General features: G+C 35.9%; 1 long non-coding RNA gene across 1 annotated transcript; it reads right to left on the bottom strand.

Annotated features, from left to right (window-relative positions):
- Positions 1–1,432: 1,432 nt before the first annotated feature.
- Positions 1,433–24,331, bottom strand: LOC106954185 (uncharacterized). Its single transcript, XR_001426317.1, has 3 exons — positions 23,898–24,331; positions 23,775–23,823; positions 1,433–2,008 (listed from the first exon to the last, which is right to left on the bottom strand). It is a non-coding gene; the product is annotated as an uncharacterized LOC106954185 (long non-coding RNA).
- Positions 24,332–24,681: the final 350 nt, after the last annotated feature.

Here is a 24,681-nt window from a genome sequence, read left to right as displayed (position 1 = left end):
TGAATAACCCCTGGCTAAAAATGAATAGACAGCACTGTTTGAAACCGTTTGAAACAGAAAATTAATCAATAAAAATGAATAGAGCAGGATAGGATTCTGCCTCTTTCAGCTTCCTTATATTATTTTCATCCTCTCATCTTTTCTTGACAGTTTTGTCTTCTCTTCTTGCCGATTGCTTAATTTAAAAACTTATAATCTATGTAATTAATCGTACACCCTAATAAAACACATTGTTTTAAAGTTCACATGACAAAAAAGAAAGAAGAACTTTTTGTTAATTTGAAATCCAGCGAGTTGCTTCTTTCTTCTCGTTTTCTTTTGCGGTGTGTTTTAATTAGCTCTTACAGGTCAGGTTAGGTAATCGAAATAGTAAAAGAGCAATTACCATCAATTGGATAATCTGTATTTTAAGACAGAAAGGTGTCCTTGGTGGCTTCAGGTATTTTTGTGAATTTAAACAAGAGTGGTGATGATCTGATGACTGAATCTTTGTGAAATGTCAAATTAATTTCATAAAGTAGATCATTAGTGAAAATGTTGGCTGGATCGTTGACATTATCAAAGGGTTCAGTGATATATTTGTTTATATAGTTTAAAAAACTTTATTTTCCCTGGAATGGTGGCGGCTCCAACGTTTACGTTTTCTTTGCAGACTAAAGACAGTATATAATATTGTAGCTGAGTTGTGTGATTTGCTTTTTTATTTCAGTATTCTGCAGTTATACAACATGTGAATTTAAATGTGAACATTTAAATGAATGACTTTTGCCTTTAAACTTAATTTTTAATACTACATCGTATTATTCTAGACAATAAAGTGTGGAAATTAGGTTTTTTTTGCAAATATTTTCAGATGTGGATATTTCTTATTCGTATTATGTTTTGGTTTTGTGTCACTAAGGTCACATTTTCGCTTTCAAACAAAACATTTATTAAAGTAATTATTAAAAGTTTGTCATATCCTTACAGATTATTATTTTCATAACAATCCCGATAGTCCTCAACTCAAGCCCAATTTAATTTAACAACAGTTTTTGGGAATTAGCAACTGTTTGAAACAGAAAAATAATTAATGCATATTTAAAAAATAATAAGATTAAATGCGAACATTTTTAAAGACCAAAATTGTAAATATGGTTAGGTAGCAAGCAAAGACGCCAGAATAAGTGGCATGTTTTGATAATTAAAGTACTTTTCAAAGCATTTCGCTATACCTACAGATAAAACTGATTGGTTACAGTCTGGTGACTTAAAACTGCTTCATGCTAACCACCAGAACCCCTTCCATTACATTTGTCACAGTCTCCATGCTTGTCTTTGTTCGTTTTTCAAAAAGCAGTGATTTATGGTTTCCTTTATACGGAACAGAACATCAGCAGATGTTTTCTGCTCATGATCCTTTGACTTGAGGATTACAGGCTTAATGCAGTTGCTTCTGGTATGTTGACCTTTATGTTTTCATCTGCAGCAGAATATAAATCATCTCAATTAACCTCCTCGTTTCATTCATGAACAGTCGTCTAGGGTGGAAGACAAAGAAAAAGTCTAACACTCTTGTTAAGTCCGTAACTTTCATAAAATATTTCTCTAGTTGGGCTTTTTGAGGTTATGTATTGCCTTTTTATTGCCAAACCTCATTCACAAAAACTACACTGTTTCCAAAAGTAATTACAATCCCCTCTTCTTCTGCAGAGAACACGACTACTTTCCCATAAAAATAAAAAAAGGTTACAAGATTTTTGAATTATTCCTCTTGGCAAACTATACCGCTGTAAGTTCTGGAAAGATCGATGACAGTGTGTCCTTATGTGTCCATCTAAGACAAACATTGCATTACTCAAGTTTAGCGTGTGGTTTCAGGCTTGGGGTAATCAGCCACGTCTGATTATCTGAAAGAACAATGATGGTTGGTTTTCTTGTCGTTCCATTTAGGACGATTGGAGACGTTACCCAGAAACTTGATATGATTCTTTGGGGAAGCATCTGGCTATTCACATAAGGCTGCCATCTGCCAAGAACAAAGAAAGTATTTCTGAAATAGTTTTGGTAATTTCATGGTTATCAGTCAAGTGTTGTATATATAATTTACTTTTGCATTGGCTGCACTGCTGGGATTTTGGAGATCTGGGTAAATAATTTCTTCTTTTATAAGAGCAGTGCGTTGGATGTCTTCCTTTAGGAAAATCCACATTTTCCTGAAATGCTAACTGAACTCTGGTCTTCTGATCAGGCAGAGGCAGACCAAGTGAAACAGTGCTGTGGAGCATCTGGTCAATTTTCTGAGTTCAACTTGAATCAAACAGTAGTGAGATTTCTTTCAGCTGATATAATTGTCTGGTTTCTTCAGTCTACTGTTACTCACGAAGTGCCGGTTCTGAGTCTGGTTTGGGTTCTTCTTCCACTGGGATGTGCCCTGTTCCTCCAGAGGGAGAAATCATGCCCAGAAGCCCAACAGGACTTCCTCCGGGCAGTATTGTGTTAAGAGCAGCTAGAAACCACGGAAGGGGATTGAATCAGATCCAGATGATTTAATAATTTTCAGCTGTTTGGGGTAGCGTGCTGTGGGTAGAGCACACGGCCCAAATATGGAAGCTGTTAGTCCTTGAGTGAGCTGTCCAGAGTTCAACTCCTGACATCAAGACTTTTGCAGAATGTCAGTTTCTTTCATGTTTGATTACCAATACAGAAATCCATCCATTATCCTCTGCTTTATCCAGAGTTGGGTCATGGGGGCAGCAGACTAAGCAGAGAGGCCCAGACTTCTCTCTCCAGCCACCTGGGCCAAGATAATCCCAGGTTAGTGAAGAAGCATTGTCCGTCCAGCATGTCCTGGGTCTTCCTTTGGGTCTCATCCTGGCTTCAAGGAGGCATCTTAACCAGATCTGGGAGCAGCTCTACTCCGACTCCCTCCTGGATTTTTGAGCATCTCACTCTTTTCTCTAAATGAGAGCTCAAACACCCTGCAGAGGCTGCCTGTATCTCGTCCTTTGGTCATGATCCAGACCAAAGATGAGAGTAGGAATGTAGATCAACTAGAGGTAAATTGAGAGCTTTTCCTTTTGGCTCAGCTCTCTCTTCACCATGACAAACTGAAACAGAGCCAGCATCACTTTAGAGCAGTGGTTCCCAAACTTTTTCTTCTGCGCCCCCCCAGTGGTTTCCAAACATTTCCTGCGCCCCCCCCCCTATGGATTACAAATGGCTGTCTGGTTGAAACGATGCCTGGGAGGGGGAGAGGGATCGACTTTTTTGGGGGCAAAATGAATGTACGTAGCTGAAAATAGACACAAACATCGGTAGCCTACAAGGTACTTGTTAAGCTTGTTAAGCTGAAGGTTCTGTATTGATATTAGCTAGTCATCTTTTAGCTAACATTACCTGCATCCAACAGCTTTACTCAACTCAGTCGGTTAGTTTGGAGGGAAAAACTGTGAAAAGTTCTTTGCGCATTGCTGGTTTTCTGCCGTGATTCTAACACAAACCTACGTAGCTCCGCACAGCAGCAGCAGGTCTCCTTCACAGGTGTAAACCCAGCGCGAGTAGCGCTCATGTTGCGTTTAAAGGCGGCTCGGAATAATAAACTCTGCAATAAGCATCACTCATTCCATCACTACCACTGGTCAGACGTGTTGACAGATATTGTCATGCAGCGGCAAACAAGCGGTGAACCTCAAGGTTAGCAGGAAATGACTTGCTCTTGAAGTTCAATCTAATAAAAGTGAAATATGTCCGGGCCTTTCAGGATGAGTTTCACCATCAACCATGTGTCTGTGTTACCAGGTCAAATCTAGAAGAGTTCTCCAAGGGTAGGGTTAGCGGTTAGGGAAGGATTTGTGCTACCCCATTTTCTGGACACTGAAGAACGTTTTCCAAATAACAGAAAGAAGTACTTGAGAGATATCTGTGTGGATTCCACACAACTGTTTTCTGAAAAAACATAAACATTAAATAAATCAGTGAGGATATGGGACGAAGAAATGTCCCATATTTTCCTTTTTTCCTCTGTACAATGGTTGACAAAACAGCAATTACCAAGGAGATCAGATAACAAGTCCATGCAGCTTTTCCAAGGAACCACATGTAAAGTAACATAAATCTCATTCCTTACTTGCTCTGACAACTGTAGCAGATTTAAATTCCTTCGGGAACATGAACATAGCTGTGGGGACAGATTGTAGGGAAGGAACATTTGAAATGTCAATGAAAACTTGACAGATAAAAGTTATGTTCCAGCAGTCTTGTCCAGGACAGGAAGTCTTGACCTCTGCAAGTAAACCTCAGACAGGCCTGTTTTCTGCCATATGGCAAAACAATTTCTAAAACTGCAAGAATAATTGTGAGAGATTCCAGTGGAGAACAAGTGATGACCGTGAAATATATGCAGACTTTGAAGCAGGAGTCACTGTGTCACATTAACCTACGTGCAAAACTTTCCAACAGATAGTGGCAGCCCAAGGAAGCAGAACACTTACTGCATCTAGTGACGCACCACTCATCACTATTGGCTAAAAGGAGCATACCGTTTAAAAATATGGTCTCTCAAACTTGTTCTTTTGCAATCCTTTCATGTGAACAAACCATAAGAGCTACAAAATATACACTGCAAATATTACCATTAGTAACTAAAACAGTATGTTGCCTTTTGCCTTATTAACTTACCTGAAATGGATTATTTACCTTTTTATCCTTGACAATCTTTACCTTGAGTGTCATTACCACATTTTCATTAAACCCCTTTTAGCATTAAGTTTTATATTTTCCATGTACTATAACATAACTTAAAAGTCACAGACAGTCACAACTAACTTTACATAACATTACATTTAATCTTTGCTTTGCTGACTAAGCATGACTAATTTAACAAAGATCATGAGTACCCTCTAGTGGGCGAAACCATAAATGCTATTCTTAATAGCAACCTGTTTGCTCTGTGAAATATATCTAGGCGTAAATTTGCACAACAAAACGCTAATACCAACCTTTTTCTCTCATCAACCAAGTGCCAAAGAACAGCTAAAATTACTCCTGGACAATATCCTTTTCTCGTTTTTAGCCGTGAAGCACATCTCTGTGCACGCTTGTGTTCCCGCTGCTGCTGTACATTTTGCGACAGTCGATTTACGACGCCTTGTTGTTCTAAGTCTTTCAAAAATAAAAGCCATAGCTGCGTTACTGCTGCAGCAGAATAATAGCACATATGAACGCATTTACAATAAAAAAAATAGACATGTAATTTAGACTAAATTCAAGGTAAAGTTTATGCTGCCTTGAAATGAACAAGCTAATATTAGCATCTGGTCTTTTCGTGAAAGGCGAAAGTGCGAGTAGCTTTAACTGAGGAGCGTTTTATTTATTAGCTTCTACATTTTGTATGTAAAGGTTAAATATAAAAACCTCTTCGTCAATTAACGTGATACGTTTGTCAATGAAAAAGACGACTTTCGTTGCTCAGTATAACCTTATTTGCTTTAGCTAGACTTTAATAGATGTAAACGTTATTTTGTGAATAAAAGTATTCACAGAATACAACTATGACTTTATCAACAGGTGCTTCTAAAGATTGTTGATCTTTGTTGATCATAAATCCACCACATCTTTTTGAAAAACGTTTTTCCTTCCTCTTCAAAACCATGCAATATGTTATGTTGGTGTACAACAAAAAATATATATATAAAAAAAAAATAAAAAAAAAAAAACAGGAAAAATCCCGTCACTGAATAAATACCTGTGTGATTAAACCTTCTAATAAAGATGTGGAATAATTTCCTGTTAATTGGCTTCATGCCTTTTTTTTTTGCCCAGGGTAAAGTGTTTACAGCAGCAGGAAAGTTTCAATATCCTCAGAGATGATTTCTCTCATTAAAGCCAGCAATTAGGATTATCCTCAGGTTGGTAAATCAAATTAGATGAAACCTATATGAGTTTCTACATTCAGATCAGAGACAGCATGTTCAGAGAATGATGACTCATGCAGTCAGTGAGCTAAATGGAGAGTCAACGCACTCAGATCAGTTGTTCAACTTTGAATGAAAGATGGCATGTTGTTTTGGTAGCAAGACGGTTTAAACCACAGCCAGCAGAAAGTGACATCAGTCCTGCAATAAATCTGTGAACAGGATCTTTGGGTATCCTTGCTGAGTTTTGGCAGCAATAACTCAGCTCCATAAATGCTACACTAATGCAAACAAGTGCTATGCAATGACTGTGTGCCATATTTCTCATCTGTAGCGAATGAAGTAATGGAAAAGAAAATAGCGTCCCAGTGGGCTACTCATGACAAATGAGAAACCAGACAAGACAAATGGTCCCACAAATGTCGATCTAAGAAACTGAGATCTGGCAGGGATCTAAGGAGGCATGGCACCAATTAATCTGAACCGTGGGGTTAAAAACCAAAGACATCAGTCAGATTAGAGACAGAGGATAATTTTTAACATGTAGGGTCCTCCCCTGTCTCATATATTCTCATTTGCTGCACTGCAGTCAGATAAGGTTGATTTACTGTGGAGAAGGTGAAGCAATCAGGGGTCCTACACGTTCATTTTATTGTCAGAGTTCTCAGTCTCTGGTTGTTTGCTTTAGATACAAAAGTTCAGCTTGAAGCCTGTAATCAGAGAAAAATTAATTATAGAGAGTCATTCAGTAAACTAAAGTATTTTTTATAACTACACAGTATTCATGTTGAATTTTTGTCCTTACTGTGTTTTTATTTTTCTGCCACTTTGAGTCACTTTGCTACTTTTGCACATAAATTTCCCCAATAAAGACATTTCTATTCTATTCTATTGATATCATTAATGTCACTCCATAAGTGAAACATATAATATATATTTAATAGACAAATCAATATGAACTTGTTTTCTTTGCATTATTTCAGGTCCAAAAGCACTGCATCTTTTTCGTTATTTTGTCCATTTCTCATTTACTACAAATAAATATAACATTTTTGCTTGAATCTTCAGACACATTCATAGAATAAAAGAACAATGTTCATTTTACTCAAGCATAAATTTATAAAAAGTAAAATTAGAGAAACTGATCATTAACTTTTAATTTAACTTTACTTTTTCCAGAGCTAAATTAAGCATTATTGGGGGTCAAGTTGTTTCCATTTTTAGATCCACTGATCATTTGGTTACAGAAATAAAAAACTTTATTTGGAATAAAAATTATTCCCCCCCAAGATGTATTTGCCCTCCTACACATTTTTTATTGTTGCTCAGAAATGTTTAAAGTTGTCGAACAAACTGCAATAATTTGTTATTAATAGAGGTGGATATAAAAATATGTAGCCACAACTAAAGAAAACAAAAAAAATCTATAAAAATATGTTTTCAAGACACGTACATTCATGAGTCAAGATAAAAGTTAATTAAATTGTTAGCTGGCAGGCAATCAGCTAAATGCTAAAATATCGACCTATTCCTTTACTTATTTATTCTATTTGTGTTAAATTTCTTAATCTGGAACCTGAGTGTAAATTTTCTACCACAAATAAAATAAGGTGGCATGACAAAAAATAAAATCTTTGAATCCTATTATGCTCAGATTATACAAAAACTAAAAACTGATCATGTATAAGGTTGTAAACATGGGTTATATGTAGTGTATCCTGCTAAAAAGTCATTTTTATTTCTTGTTTTTATCTTCCATCTCCAAATCTTTTGAGTAAGACTGGCCAGTAATTCTTTTTTCCCCTTTTTGACAGTTTTTTATTAAGTTTTAATCCTTTACGGTTCTGCATTACCTCCAGCCAGTAACACGTGGCTCTTCAGATCTCCACAATGCATCTTGTAAAAAATGCAAAACTTCAAATAAGGATCCAATAACAGTTCGTCACATAGCTTTCAACAAGCTTTTTAAATTCTTATGCCAACTTTTTCAGAGGAAACAGATTTACCGTTCAGCTCCTGAGGAAAACATCATTCTGGACATTTGCTGTCTGGGAAGAATATATATCCTCAAAAATATGCGAGTAATCTTTCATCTTTGATAGCTAAATGCAATTTATTTGAAAATGGTCTCTTGTTTTGAGGCAGCAACCTCTGGTTACGGAAACACCAAGCAACATGTAATGGTGTGTTTAAAGGTGACTTATGAGCTGTAAAAAAATATGTTCATTACAAAAGAAAAATGACAAAATCCTTCTTAGATAATGAGATTTCCATCTGTTCAGTTATGCCTATTTTGAGCTGTTTTATGTCACTTTAAATCCAAATAACCTGCTGCTGTCCACGCCCCCAATTCAATCTTTACACTAGCTCGTTAAATTGGCTGCAAACAGGTGTGAAATCAAACAACTGTACATCTTTGAAAAGCAGGAGTAGAGTCTTCTGCACAACCAACAAGAAAGCAGGAAGTGTTTTCTGGATTGTAAGTCAACACTAAACACTTATCTTTTTCCAGCAGCCATTGTACAATGAACACAGCAGTAAAATTAGCTGACCAAACTGCTGGGGCTCTGCTTCTGTTGCTAGGTAACAGGACCCGGGCTCGGCTTGTGTTGCTAGGTAATGGGACCGGGGCTCTGCTTGTGTTGCTAGGTAACGGGGCAGTGCTGGCCAGTTGTAACTTAGCAATCAGGAGGTTTTTGATAAAGACAGACACCAAAAAACATTAAGTTATTGCCAATAAAAAACAAACAACTAGGTGGTTTTTAAGCACTTTGGCTGCTTATAGAAGCAGTAGAGACACAAATGGAAGTATAAAAACATTCAAAATATGAAATTTGCACAATAGGTCCCATTTAACCTCAATCAATTTAGATAGAGAGCACTTGGAAATGTGAACTTTAAAAAAAATCTAAATCTGGAAGAAGCTAAATGTAGGGAAAATACAGAAAAGACTTGAGTTTGGAGTGGAGGTTCACCTTCTAGCAGGACACTAATCATCAGCCTTGGTTGTGAAGTTAAGTGAAGAAACGTTTTTGGACAGTTGGAGGAAGCTGGAGTACCTGGGGAGAACCCATACATGCACAGGGAGAACAAACAAAGTCCATACAGACAAACCCAGAACCAGAACCTTCTTGCTGCGTGGGAAGGGCAAAGGGCGTCCCCACCATTTCTTTTCAGCTTAATCTGCCTTTTGGGAGAGAAATCAAAGTTTCTGACAGTCAGCTGTAAAAAATCCTAAACATATCAAACTTAAAGTAGTGGAGTTCTTCTCCTGCCACAGATCAAATATGTTTCTGATCAGTACATAGTTTTTCATTGCAGATTGATTTACTGTGACATCAGCAGCTTTAAAGCCTAATATGTAGGTCCTGGGATGAAATGTGGCTGTTGCTCTTCTGTTCTGCGTTTTGCTCTCAGTTTATCCAGATAACATGATATAAAGCTCAAAAAAGTTCGATTTTGAATGATATCGCCTCTTTAAATTGCATCTTGGAGTTTATGTTTAGTCAAAATGTTGTTTCAATGCGATTTATTAGAATGAATCCTGAGTTGCAATATTGGACCTTTAGATTTCGGACACAACTAGAAAACTATGGAAGTAATGGAGGGAGGAAAAAATCACTTTTTTTACAAATAACTTTTAAGCAGGTATTTAACGCGCTTTTCTTTTAGTCAATTTTGATTTTAAAAATGTTTTTTTATGTAGTTTTACCATCTTAAATGCTGTGTTTTCATTGGCTCTAAATGTGAGATTATCATAATTAACATGGACGGAGGCTTGAAAATCAATATTTGGTGGAGAAACCAGGAGGTTTTCAATGAGGTTCGCTGCAGCGGGCTCTTAGTTTTTACCAGTATTTGTTCTTAAAGAGGAATAAAGAGGAGAGCAAAACTGGGAGCATTTTGTGGTAAAAATCATTTCCATCTCTGGTACTGGGAAGGCAGAAAGAGCTGAGTCGGATCACCAACATTCAATGTTTGAATTTGAATTTTGAACAGACTGGAGTCTGAAAGTCAAATCCAAACTCTGTCAAACTGTGTAAAAAATCCCTCCAGACAGATTTAGACAGTACCGTGAAACACAGTATGAGATATCCTTTGATGAATGTGACACACTTAGTTTATTTTTCTTTCCTCAGGAGTAAAACTCTCTTTTTGTAATACTCTTATGCCACCAAGCTTAGATTCTGCTCAGGCAGCCACATTTAATCCAGTGTTTCTGAAGTCTTAGACATTCAGAGTCCTAAGTGGGCTAAATGAGTGTCACCAGGTCCTAATGCTATTAAGGTCTGGAGTAATTTACTGAAACTGATTATATTAGAGCAAAGACACGATGCTCCCATGATACCCCTAACAAAGTCCCATCTCCTCCGACTGCAGATAGAAAAACAAGAAAAAAAGATTTAACAGAAAAAAACAAACTTTTCAAAAAACTTTCAACTTTAATGCTCTTTAAATTAAGCGAAATGTGTGATTTAGCAGGGAGCATCATTCATGCAACACGGGTTTTTTAAAAAAAGGAAAAGATCAGAGTGAATTATTAAAGCCGGGCCCAGCTTTGTTCATCAGGGCGTCCACATGCTGCAGACTTTTTGAAGGGCAACAGTCTGCTTCCTGCAAGCCGTTTGTTAGAAAACTAAGTAGACAGAAGGAGGACAGCAGATATCCTTCAACGGCAAAAAATCCACCGCCGTTAAATTACATCATGACTGGTTCACGATAAAAGCTCAACTCGTCTTTGTTTGCCCGTGTCTCTCTTCGGCAGACTGCCTCGCTCTTTACTCCTGTACTTTGAGGGGTATTAAATATTAAAGATTTAGAGGGGGCTGTGTTTTTTTAACTGGGCTGAGACTCAGATCCCACTGTGATAAAGAGAGATTCACTCGTTTATTCTTTCAAAGGGTCGGCTGGGTGATGAGAAGCTCAATATGAAAGAGGATTTTTTTAGCTGGAATCCACAGGGAGTTTCTTCTTCTCCTGTTTGTGTGCATGTTTTTAACTTTAGATATGTGCTACAGATCATGCAGAGCAGGAAGAAAAGGCTAAATGGTGGGAAAATACTAACATATGGAGAACCAAAAGCAGGTGTTTTTCTTTTCTTTTTTTTTTTCATTTGCCCTGTCAGATGTGAACGGGAATGAAAATTTCCAGACATGGTATTTGAAGAAACAGTAAGATTTCACAGAATCTGCTTCACGTGCCAAGAAGGCACCTGTAACCACTTGACTTTCTGTTCCCTAATGCATCTTCAAAGGCTCAGACAGATTAGATGTTTGATGTAGACAAGGGAACGTCCTTTTACCGCAGCCTTCTGCAGACAAGTTGTGGATTATGACCTCGTAATTTCAGAAAACTAAATATTTACTGAGACAATTGAACTAGCGGCTGTTTGCTAGTGCAGCTTTTTAAGGTTTATGTTCCTATTGTAAGTTTTATTTTGTTTTTATTTCAGCCTCAAATACGAAAATGACTTCCTCAAGTCGATAAAAAGCAGACTGCTCTGCAAAAACACAAAATCTTACCAAGTATTTTGTCTTGTTTGGAGAGCAAATATCTCAGTAAATTTGAAATAAGACAAAACTAACTTACAACTAACGTTTAAGCAAGAAATGGCTAATTCAGTTTATTCCTCTGTTTTCTTTCTAATGCAGTGTCACATCCACAGCTACACAGCTTTCTCCTGGTTGTTGCTTAACCACCTTCCCTGCATTTAAAAGCCAGTCAGTCTTTTCACCTCTTTGCCAGATCTTTCAGTGCTTCAATGGTTTTACTGTTTCCATTCAGTTATTAGATCTGGTCAATCAAGTTTTTCTGTTTTTGTGCAAATGTTTTTCAATAAATCATCAACATGAGGATTCCTACCAATCATGGTAACAGTGTTTCTTCATTTTAATCAAACTTTTTTTTTAAAAAAAGCAACTGCTAGATGCAAGTACAGACGTTTCCTTCAGTGAAAACAATTTCAGCTTTTCTCCAATCCGCAGCTTCTTCTACACACAATTTATTTATTTTTCTTTCAGAAACAAGAAAAGGAAAAATTAGAAGGATGCCTCAAAATGAGACTTTTGTACTTTGATATAAAAGAATGTGACATAATTTAATGAATAATCTTTCAAATTTAGTATTTTCATCCTGAAACATATTTTTATTTGTACTTGAGTAATTTTATTTTGAAGTATTTCTACTCTTACTTGAATAAAACTTTTGGATTTTCTACCCACTGAATGAAAAACAAACCAGAGACAGACACACCTGCAGTTTTTGTTAAAGTTTCATCAGTTTTATATTGAAATAAACTGACCTGGAATATTTTTCTTTTTGCCTGACTTTAACTTTTGTTACTTATATGAATTATTGTCATTTCAGTCCTTAAAATTCAAACATTTGCATTTAAATTTATATTTTGACCCATCTAATTATGTAATTTTTAAATATTAAATGATTGATACTTTGATCAATTACTCAGTACTTTGACTTTTTACAAAGTACTTTTTTACTCTTACATCACAACCTCTGCTGTGATGTATATTTATGTAAATACTGATGTATTTCAAGTGGCATTTTCTGTATGTTTTAGTGTCACAAACTAAAAATACACAAACTAAGGTGACATTTTCTTAGTTTACTTTTTCTCAGCATTTTCCCAGTTGTTTTGTGTTTCTACTATATTTCATATTAACTTAGATATACTTATTTTACTCAATCATTTGATTTATTTTAACATTTTGTTGTGCTTTCTTCGTGCAGAATAACAACAGAAGGGATTCTGATTCTGTCTTCTTGAAACGTTTACATCACAGTGGAAAATTTAACAGGTGCTCCAACAGTTTTACAACCATTTTGCTTCCTTAACCTTATAATAAACGTCTCCTAACGCTCATGTTCCTGACGAAACCGTTTTGGCTGATAAGGAGGTTCAGCAGCATCTGATTAGTCATCCAGCTGTCATGGCGGGAAATCAGCGTTCATTTAGAGATTTGCCTCTGGGCGCCTGGCGCATGCATGTCCAACACGCAGTCTCATTTTACCTCTGATTACGCTCGGTAACTCCTCGGGGAAATATCCGACTCTATTGCTGTTAAGTGCTTCCTTGTGTTTCAGAGAAATTCTCTAATTGTGAGGGGCTGTTGTCTGACACTAACCAAGTTTATTTTTGGTTCGTTTAAGTAAAATCCAGTCCCTGAACGCAACACACGTCCAATCAGAAGTGGCGGCGTTTACGTCACTCTTAGTAATTAGATTTCTTGTTAATATAAAAGCATAGATGGGTGCAGCTTTGGACTGGTCTTAATCAATGAGCAGTGGTGTTTGAGAAATGACTCTCCCTTCAGTTTTGGACGGAATCCCATTTTATTATTGAGCTGCATAGCTTCAGCTGTTTTCTTTAATGTAAAATGTTTTAGGGCAACTCACAGGATGATATTTAGCAAGTTTAAGCCGTAATCTTGTGCAGAATCTACTTTTCTTATCGAGTTCTTTCTGTTTTTTCTGAAACACACAAGACTTATGATTTTTTTATGTCAACAATTTAGTTTAAGGAAATAAATCTGCATTAAACACAATTTTATGTAATCAGATCAGTCAGTTTAACTAAAATGAATAAAGTTTTTTTTTTTTGTCTTCAAGGGGCAGCAAGATGAAAACACATTAAAAACTGTTGTAAAATAAACGGAGGATTAGCTAAGAGTTGAGACGATTTCCTCTTTCTGCTCAGTCAGAATGACCAAATATGTCTGTGGTTGAAGGCAGGAGTAAAAGTAAAAACATTCGGCAGGATTTCCTTTTAAAATGTATGACTTGGGTCACATTTTTGTGGTCAACTACCACAAACTTTACATAATAGTTTGCAGGAATTTTGTCTGTGTCTTTTGGAGTCGAGTCAGCCATGCAGGAGCAAACTTTTGGTTACAAATCTTTGGCCATTTAAAAACAGACAACAGAGAACAGTGCTGCAGTACTGTAATTAATTTAATTATCCAGAGTAGTTTAGGATTGATAAAACAAAATAGCAACTCAAAGTGGTAAATCAGAATCATGACAGCTTATTTTGGATAACTGTATTTTCTTTGACTGGCATACATACGGAAGCATATTGGTGTCACAGAGGAAAACACATTTTTGAGCACTATCGTGTTGTAACATAAAAATTATATTGTAGAAACGTGATAATATATTGCACAAAGATAATATATGTTGAATTAAAAATTATAATTGTATTGTTGAAAGAATGATCATTTTTTTGAAAAAGCATGATAATATGTTGAAATATTGGGATAATTTAATGAACAAACATAATAAAATGGATAAACATAATTATACTGCATGAACGTGATAACTGTTTTATTAAAACATAATTATATTGTACAAAAATAATATTTATGCTGTATAAACATAATTATATTGTGAAAACGTGATAATATTGTATTCCATGCAATATCATGGAATATAATTATGACGAAAACTTATGTCTGCTGCTTAAAGGCAGGAGTAATAGTAAAAATATTTTTACTATTATTAAGAATATTATTAATATTGTTAATTCTATTTATTAAGAATGGTTTTTGGTGATTTTTATGCTGACCTTATTGATGTTTTTTTCTCTTTTAAACATCTGAATTCAATTACGCTGCAGCAACAAAAACAGTTTAATGTGGTTCTTGTGGCGCCGCCGTGTCAAACATCGACGGCTAACCTGTGCACGTGACCCATTACAGCGCTAAAGCTCATTAACACCCACCTAAACGGAAAAAAGGCCGAAATCTAAATGAAGCCATTAACCTACAACGAGGACGTCAGGTTGAGCAGAAGGTTGGATTGAATGAGTCGGTACGCACTTAATTAGAACAATCCCTGTGAGTGTGTGGATGTGTGTGTGGGTCAGTGAGCTTATAAACCCATTAAAAACATCAATACTGCAGTGATCACTTGACACAGCCTCTTTATGTTCATCATTAAGGCTCATGCATCGTTTGATGTGACACACACAGACACGGTTTAGACAGATTATTGACCATGTGAGCAGGAAAAACGTGCAGGACGCTCATTCTTCACAAGTAAAGAGCCAAATGTAGCTTTCTGTGTTTGAGTGTGACAGCGAAACAGTTACTGGTTAAAAAATTCACATTTCTCACTTTGTAGTCCTGCACCATAAAAGCAGTTCTACTTGTTGATCTGTCAGAGCCACATGTTGTTTTCTTTGGGGGTTTTTATCAGGCCTGTCGTTAAGAAAACTTCTGCATATTTTGGTAAAACTTTATTTGATTTGTGTACATCAGACTGACATCACACTGTCGGAACATGATGGAGGCTTCATGAATGAAACTTCAGACAAAACTAAGGTTTTTATCTTTGGACCTAAAGAGGAACGATCTAGAATCAATTATTAATGATCACAGATTCAATTATTACAGTAAAATGTTTTATCCATTTCAACATGGAGCCTCGTTGTCTCCATATTCCTAGTTTTCTGTAATGACTTTGCAAGAAGCAAGAAGTCATTTCAGAATAAGCAATTTCTCCCCCAGAGTTGCCGGTTTTAGGGCTGCACTATTCTTATCATCAGGTCATTAATAACCCCAGTTGCAGCATTTCTGTCAGGACCGCGTATTAAAGATGTGCTGCTAATGAATCCCACTGAGCGCAGGGGGCTTTCGCTAGCAGAGCAGGGTCAGATGTTTTTGTTTCCTCTCAGACCAAACATCTTTTTCCTCTCTGCTTCTCAGGTTCCCTGCACTTCGTACTGTATGCATCTTCACTTGAGATGAAGAAGAAATGTAATCGAAAAACAATTAAAGGTGTACAAATTTTAACTTTAAACTTTTAAATAATTTGAAGGAATATTTACCAACTAAAAAAAAAAAACACGTGAAAACAGATTAAATGTATTTTGTAGATGCTGACCAATAAATTGCCAGTATGTGATGTGAATGTGCACAAAGAAGATTGCTGCAAGTTCAGAATATCTCCACAGGTGTGAGATTGTTCGTCTGTTGGAAGATGCCCAGCAGACCCAAAAGAAAAGTGTTGTCTTTACATCAAACTCTGAAAAAAGAAAATACTTTTACCATCTAATCTCACAGCTGCCATTTTCAGTATTGATTTGCAGGAGCCTGATGGTAATGTGAGGTTTCAGAAACCATAATGGACCTATTGTATGTTTCTGAATATCTGTGTATCTGCATTGCACCAGCTGGTTGAAAGAACCAGGTCAGAGCATTGCTCCAACAGAAAGGCTAAAACAAATGTGGTAGTTAGATAAAGAAGAAATATTTTACATTGCAAAACCTATATTTGAACCCGATTAAATAATAAGAACAAGTGATCTAAATCTTCAATAACTTTTGACTTCGGTTTTAAAACTCTGCAAAAATAAATCCTGTTAGATTTGATGCCAACAGCTCGATCCACGGTGACGCCAACAGGAAGATTCATTCACCTCTTCCTTGTCAAAAATGCAAACTTTTCTACACTCCAAGTACAGTTAAGCCTGACATTCCTCATAGTCCTAGCAGGATTAGGCTTACAGTAATCTCTTTAATATTGATAATGTTTTTTCTTCTGCAGAGGGAGCTAAAGTCTACGGCGATGCCAAAGAGGCCTTTCCAAACTTAATACCTGAAGCTCATCGCAAAACATGAAATAAATAAAATGAGAGTGGAAACATACAAAAACCTGGATGGCACTGCAAAAACTCAAAATCCTACCAAGTATTTTGGTATCTTAGTACACTAGAAATAAGAAAAAAGTAACTTACAAACAGCTAACAAAATATAGGAGCTTGTTTTAAGTAAGTAATTCCTTAATATTGATAAAAATAAAAGAGAAGTAGTTCCACTGGTAAATTATTTCACGTCTAATAAGACATTTTCTGAAACAATCTGAAAGTAGAACTAGTACTTTTTTATTTTTATCTAAATTAAGGAATTATTTATTTTAAACAAGCTCCTATATCTTGCTTAAAAGTTAGTTTTATGTTAATTGTGTCTTATTTAAAGTGTGCTAAGATATTTGCATTAGAAACTAGACCAAAAATACTTCGGAACATTTAGTTTTTTTGAGGTAAAAATAATCTGATTTCTAAATCACCAAGATTTATCTATTGATTTTTTTCTACAATGTTCTATTATTTTTGAGAGACGTCAGTCTCATCCTGTGAGAAATAATCTTCTCGGTTGAATGAAACTATCTTTACATCTAAATCTACCAGAGGTATGAATATTTTTTTGGTTTAGTTGTATTTTAATGGTTGAACTTTTTAACCGTGATGGCTAAAACCCAAATTAAATCCTAGCAAATAGGCTCTTTAAAACAAAAACAGAAACAGATGCTTCTAATCTTTTCCACACAATGTCTTGCAGAATGGTTGCAACTAATCGATAAGCTATACACTTCACAGCAACATGCGTGCACACACACGCACGCCTACACACACACACACACACACACACACACACACATTGACTCAAAAGAACTGGCAGTTCTTTGATCACTTAAGAGGTATTTTTTGCTGATTTTCTGCTTTAAAGGCAAATCCTGGAGAGGAGAGATGAACATGTTCACAGTTCTGCCTGCATCCGGTCATTAATGTTCCCGTTGCCTCATTACTCAACCGATCAGAAATACTTTTTTTATATTTTGACAAAACAAAACTAAGAAATCTCCTACATAGTTTAGCTTTTGGAATATTGTATTACTAATATATTTGGTTTAACCGTCACAAATTTGTAATTCTTGTATTTCCGCCTCCTTTTCCAAGATCTGATACTTTTGAATAAATTTGTGTTTTAAAAGTCACTGCAGTAACAGCTAAGACAGCAACCATAATTTCTTTTTTAGGTTTTGTTGGCTCTAGTGGCCTTTATTTGAAAGTAGTTCAACAGGAAAGAGGGTAATGAGAGAAGGGGAGACATGCGGCAAATGTCACCAGGATGGGAATCAAACCTGCAACCACCGCCACGAGGACCAAGGCCTCAATACGTGGGTTGTGCTTTGCCCCTGCGCCACCACAGCACCCCAGCAACCATAATTTCTGTCTGTTGATTTACATTTTGTGTTTTTACACTGCAAAAACAAAATCTTACCAAGTAATTCTGGTCTACTTTCGAGTGAAAATATCTTAGATCACTTGAAATAAGACAAAACTAACCTATAAGTAACTTTTCAGCAGTTAGTTCTTTTTAATCAGGATTAAGCTCCTAACTCTTTCTGAAAAGATATTTGTAAGTTATCTTTGTCTTATTTTGAGAGCACTAAGATACTTAATAAAATTTTGTGTTTTTGCAGTGTATTCAGTTCAATTAAATAAAATAAAAAAAGCTTTTTAATCCAGAGGGATATTAAATCTTCTTGTAACTCATATTGTTCAGCTTTCTCCAAAGAGGATCTCCTGTACCAGTCCGTGTTGCAGTGGTTCTTTGGAAGCCTCTGACTGAAGACTCGTGAAGAAGATGCCTGTAACGTTCTTCCCCCTACAGAATGAACATTTTTATTTCTTATACCTCCAGATTTAATAAATATCCTAAAATATCAGTTATTCCTTTCCACTGTCGCCATTTACATGCTCAGTAGGTTTGATGCACATTTTTATCCTTTTTATCCTGAATGGGCTTTTTTGGGGGGAGATTCTTATCTAGAATAGCAACTTAAATTTGACTGATTTTGAATCAGTGTAATAAAATGGACTTGATTAGATATTTCTGTTTGCTGTGAGTCGACTCCATCTAAGGGAACTGAAAGCTAAATGTTTCTCTGAGCGAAGCAGCAAGCTGCCTCCATGCCGTCCCATTGACGTATTAATGGAGGTGCTTGTTCTAAAATGCAGAGGTTTTAACAGGTCAAAGGCCTTGTCTGACCTGATTTTAATTACAGCAATTATGTCAGCAGCTCCAAGCGAAAGGGAGCGGAGCTGCCATCGATCGTGAAGTGCAGCCTAATAAACACGGAGTCTGCAGACGACAGAACAGACAGCGCAGAAATAACAAAGAGAAACATTTAGAAACTGTTTATGTAAATGTGTGAAACACAGATGTAAAATACGCACTTCTAATCCTGTCATCTCACTAAATTGCGTTGTATATTCACCTGGCACATCTTCAGGGCAAAGACTGCAGCCAGACATAAAGCCTTTCCATTATGTCACTGAAACACACACCTCTGTGAGCATCGATCTGTCTGATTTAGAGAACACAAAGTTCACATTCAGCTGCTTGTAAAACCAACATCAGCTGAGAGGTTAGGACTTCATTTAACGTTCAGGTAGTTTTTAAAAGAAAAAACCTGGATCTGGACTGATCAAGATGATAAATCTACAAAAAAAACTGTCAATGCTTTTCATTTTAAGCTCCAGGGTTCATTACCGTCACGTCAAGCTGAGCACATTTCTTCCAAACTCTAGTGGAAACGATCCAAATTTTTATTTTAAATACATTTTTAGTTGTTAAAAAATATAAAATCCTGTTCAAAGTGTAACAAATATACCAAAACAGGAAACAAACTGTATTGCCAAAAGTCACTTTTGCAGGAAAACACAAATTTGGACTCCCTCCAAAAGACTGCAGCTGCTTGAGGAGAACGACGTCAATAACTGCACCTTTACCTACTGAAGTTTTCCTAAAAATTAAAACATTCAAAAAGCAGAAAGCCATTTCTGTAGAAAAGCACTGAATGCATCAAAAATTTATTTGTGGCCTACTTTTTTGGTTGAATCTATTTCACCATCTTGCATAGAATAATCACTTCAGATTATAAAAAATCTGGAAAATCCTATTTGACGCAGTGCATCATTATACTTATAATTAGGGCTGCAACTCATTATTGATTATTTCAGTTATTGATTAATCCGTCATTCCTTCAATTAATCTGATAAAAAAAATCACATTCTCTAGCATTATCAAGCCTGTTTTCATACAATATAAGAAATGCACTGAAAGAAAGATGGAAATAAATATTTAAATTTCTTTTTTAACTAGGAAAATAGACATTTTAGTTTATAGCCTAAATGCAATAAAAACATTCAATCATTTTAAATATTTCTAACATTAACATGTGAAAAGTCGGCTTGACTTAACAACCATGCAGTGTAGGGTTGATTTAATAATAATTGGATATTAAACTTATGCTTAAGCTAAGCATAAGTTTCTTTTTTTATCTTTCATACAGATCTCTGTCTGATATCCCAGTGACGAGGCGGTGAGCAGCGCTGCGCCCCACGCTGACCAACTGCATCTTTACACCTAAAATAAAATTACTTAGGTTGGGCTGAAAGAAAATGTTTGTTTTTTTCCAACACAACTCAAGTCTACTTTTCTTTTATTATGTTTCTAAATTACAAATAGCCCTAAAATGTACCCAACACTTGGCAGAAAATAACTTTTTTGATTTCCATGTGTTTTATATCATCTTGGAATCCATACTTTCAGGATCTGTAAATAATTCAAAATGCCCAGAGTCAGCTTTTTCATGGGTTTATTGTACCCAATCACATTTACAAAACAGCGCCACCCTTCACTTTAGGAGGAACAAAGACAATGAGTTAGAGACTCACATTTTCATTTTGGGTTGTGTATTTTAAGATGTTGCATTATTGTGGGGCTAATTTCAAGTTTGGTGGTCTGTGAGTGTTTGTTAAATGGTCACTGACGTATAAGAGGGTAAACTTGGACTCATCAGACCAAACGATCTTCTTCTGTTCCCCCAGAGTCCAATCTTTATGTTCCCTTGCAAATTGAAGTCTTTTTCTCCAGTTAACCTCACTGATTAGTGGGTTTCTTACAGCAGTTCAGTCCAAGTTCTTTGTTTTTACTTTCACTGTTAAAATACCTTCAAGTTCTACCAATTTCAGCATTTTCTTTCTTTCTTTCGAAGATAATGTCACCACTATCCTTCCAGTTTTAACAAAGCGTTGGACTCGTTCCTGTAATCTCCTAGGAGGTTTTCTCTGCTTGATGCATGCAAATTATTTGGACTTTTCTTAAAAAGACCAACATCTTTTCCACAACCACAGGATGTAAAACGTGTCTTTTTTTAATAAGATATTCATTGGATCAGTTGGGGATAAATAACTTTTAGTCAGCTGGAAGATAGTCACCCTGCAGTAATTATCCAATAAGCGGCTTGTGTCTATTTGCTTAGGTAAATCCATCCAGTGACTTGTTTTTTATCCATTATTGATGAGGCCAACAAAGACAGAAGTGAGACAAATAACAATTTAGATCAATTAACCTTACAGGCAATTATAAACTCTGCTGTATTTTTGTGGATTTTATATAATAGATCATCATAAAGTATTACACAATTAGAGAAATCATTTGTGGAAGTGCATGAAGTGTGGTGTGTCGTTGTTTTTGGCCCCGTTGAGTCAATTTTTTAATAAGACCAAATGTTTCTGTTGTTCCAGCTGAAGGCACATCTGCAGACCAAATATTATTTTTTGCAAATAGCTCAAGTCATATCGAATTGAATGCTACTAGGAACACCAGGTTCAAATTTTGAAAAACCTGGACTTGGACAGGATCTTTCTGGGTCATTCTGACACATGACCATGCTTTATCCAAAGCATTGTAGCTCTGGCTGCATATTTAGGCTCTTTGACCTGCTGCAACCTGAATATTCATCCGAGTTTCAAATCCTTTCAGACCCTGAATTAATATTCCTACTAGACATGCTGTTCTGTTCCTGCTTGTGTTTGTGAGATTGTTTGTTCTGTCCATGGTGTACCCCACCTCTCACCCAATGACCACTTGAGAGAAATACCCACAATCCTTCATGGTTAGGTATAGAAAATGGATGGATAGAAAGAAAATGACGAAAAACTTAATTTTCTTCCTATTTCTGAATTTTCCACTATTTTATGTAAGTTTATTACACAGCCTACAAAGATAAATGATTTTTGTTGCAGCATGTAAAAAGTTGGGATCACTAACAGAGTATGAATCCTTTTGGAAAGTATTTTAGATAGTAAACACTTTAAAAATACTTTAAAGCAGTACATAACTTTACAAAAATATGTTTTTTCTGTCACAATGTCGTGGTAGTATGGCATGAGAGGCAATCTGTGAAAAAAAATTTAAGTTCCTTCCAGTGCTTAACCAATCAGAGTCAGGAGGCGGGTCTTAGTGCTGCCAATATGATGGAAATTTACTTTCCATTATGTAAAAGCATTTTATAAAAGCTGGATGCTGCAGCTGTAAGGACTTAAACATCTTCATGAACTGTCTGGGTCTGCTTTCCCCTTCTAGAAATGAAAATTCACATATTTGCTGTCCTCATTTCCTCAGAACAGCAACATGCTTGTAGTGCCTCCAACTGTCTGGATTGAATTATTTATCTGTGTAAACAATTGAAAATTGCAATAACTGGTCACATCTGTTGGAGTGAAAACTGCCAGCTATCTGTTATTGGTCAAACATTCAGAGTAGGTGTCAGCTTTCTTTTTTTTTTTTTTAGGGTAATTATGCCAGCAATGAACAGGATGAAAGACTGTCTTTAAAGATTTATTGCTATGTGTGAATCGTGATTACAAACTCATGTGTTTCCTGCTGTTTTGCAATCATCAAACCAGCAGAGACAGAGTCAATATGTGCTGGGGGATATTTTAATATGACGTAGGGGAAACTCTCAGTTGAGTCCTTCAGTGGGCACTGAAAGAAACTTCAAGACAGAGAGCAATCACAGGCGCGTCTGTGTCATCGGTAGGTTGTATTGTTGAACATTCATTTTAAAGTGGCTGCAGTTTGGAGAAGAACTAAAATTTTATAAGCTGCTGTTTTAAGACTAGGTCACCTTGATATTGGGCTTTTAGATCAGAAGCCAGCTTTTAAAAATGTGAACGATATATTGATTAAAATTTCATGAAAAGAACTTAATGTCATCACAACACAAATATGGTCAATCCAGGGTGAACAATGATTACTACATCAGACCAGAGACAACGGCGTTTTAGTTCAGAAGTAGGAATTTCGACATGGCGACGCCCATGAACATTGCCTGTTATGCCTCTTACAAACATAATTTTTAGGTAGGACTGCAATTAATGATTATTTTAGTTACCAATTATTATGGTGATTAATCGATTTATCAGATAAAAATATTGGCACATTCAGCAGATATTTTATTTATTATTCCATTTTTATATAGAGTATTAGGAATACATTAAAATGTTTATTTTCCTGGAATAAAAGAATAAACATTTTATCACCTGAAATGTCACAACATATCACTCATTTATTGTTTACGCTTGACCATTTGTAACATCTGCAGTGAAAAAAATACTTCTAACATCAACATGTTACTATTGCGTCTAAAATCAGTGTTACATGTAGCGCCTGCAACTATAAAATACTAAAAATTGTGTTTGCTAATGGAAAGTAAATGATTAGAGCTGAAATTATTAATCATATTCATCGTCATGATTCAATTATTTAAATAATCGTTACTTAATTTGGTAATCAATCATTAACTGGAGTATACAGACTAAGAAAAAGGCAAAGTGGTGAAAGAACAATGTATTTAGAGCAGTAATTAAGTAAAAAATGTACAAAAAATATATATACATTTTTCATTTAAGACAAAAACCCCATAAAACCTTTGTATGTAAATATATTCTACCCAAAACTCAAAGGTAACTGCTACCAACTGCATCCCTGCGCAGCCTAGAGATGTTTATTTTATTTTATTCTTTCTGTATAGTTTTGTTCTCCTGTAAATTTAGGAAATCGGCCAACTTCAAATATGACTAATATGCAGAAAATTAACATTTTAAATCAGAGTTTTTAAAAAAATCTAGTATATTTTCAATGCCAATTATAATTCAATTGAAGCACAGTCATCCATCTATTTTTTTCCTGCACAGCATGGTGACAAAAATAAATTTATTGAATTCACCTTGCATGTAGCACAGCGGATTTCTGAGGAGGTTTCTGCTTTTTGTCAGCTGTGGAAAAAAAGGCAGATTAAAATGTGTTTCATGTTATATGCGTTCAGTAGTATACGTTGAGTTATCCTTACCTTTTTATGTTATAGTGCAATGGTGGCCATCGGAGGGTGCAGAGATCGACAGCGCTGCTATGGGAACCAGCCCACCATCTGTTCTTCTTTTTGGGTTAAGACATCGATCACCAGCCTTTGAGCGAGCAGATCCAGCAGTGTTCGTTTCTCTTTCAGTTTAAGATTTATAAGCAGAAGTGCAAACAACATCTCCAGTAAGGAAGTGGCTGACAGCCGGGATGTTAAGAGCTCCGGGAAAAGCCGAGAGCTTAAGGTCAATTAGCAGAAACTGAAGCTGCTCCGCCACGTAGCTCTGCTAAATTAGCGCTATTGAGATGTTAAATTTTAAAAGTTTGTCGAGTGTTTATATTTCAAAACAGAACCGCTTAAAAGTGACTTTTATATGTCCCACAGCGGACTATGTTTGAAGGGTTTTACTTTCCCGATGTGGATTAGCCCAGAGGCCATATTTGTTCCTGTGTGTCGCTCCGCTTAAGGATGACCAGCGGCGCCATCTGGTGAATGGCGGCCAAACTACAACATTAAAACCAGGTCAAAGCGGATGTTATTAGTTCATCAATTGGATTCATTTTAAATTAGTAAACCATTAATTCACAATTAATCAGACGTCGATTAATTGTTTTTATCACCACTACCTTTTTACATAACAATTTATTTATCATGATCACTGAAGCTCAGTTTTATTTATTAAAGCGTTATTTAAATCTTTATTTTTATCACCTGTTTGTCTCTGCCATTTAAGGCCACAGATTTCACATGTCTGTTTAGTTTGCTGGTATCTTAT

This window comes from Poecilia latipinna, unplaced genomic scaffold (genome assembly GCF_001443285.1).
Source record: "Poecilia latipinna isolate Pla-1442-1.1 unplaced genomic scaffold, P_latipinna-1.0 Scaffold635, whole genome shotgun sequence".
Taxonomy (NCBI): domain Eukaryota; kingdom Metazoa; phylum Chordata; class Actinopteri; order Cyprinodontiformes; family Poeciliidae; genus Poecilia; species Poecilia latipinna.
The sequence above is the reverse complement of the archived record's forward strand: the minus strand, read 5'-3'. Positions and strand labels throughout refer to the sequence as shown.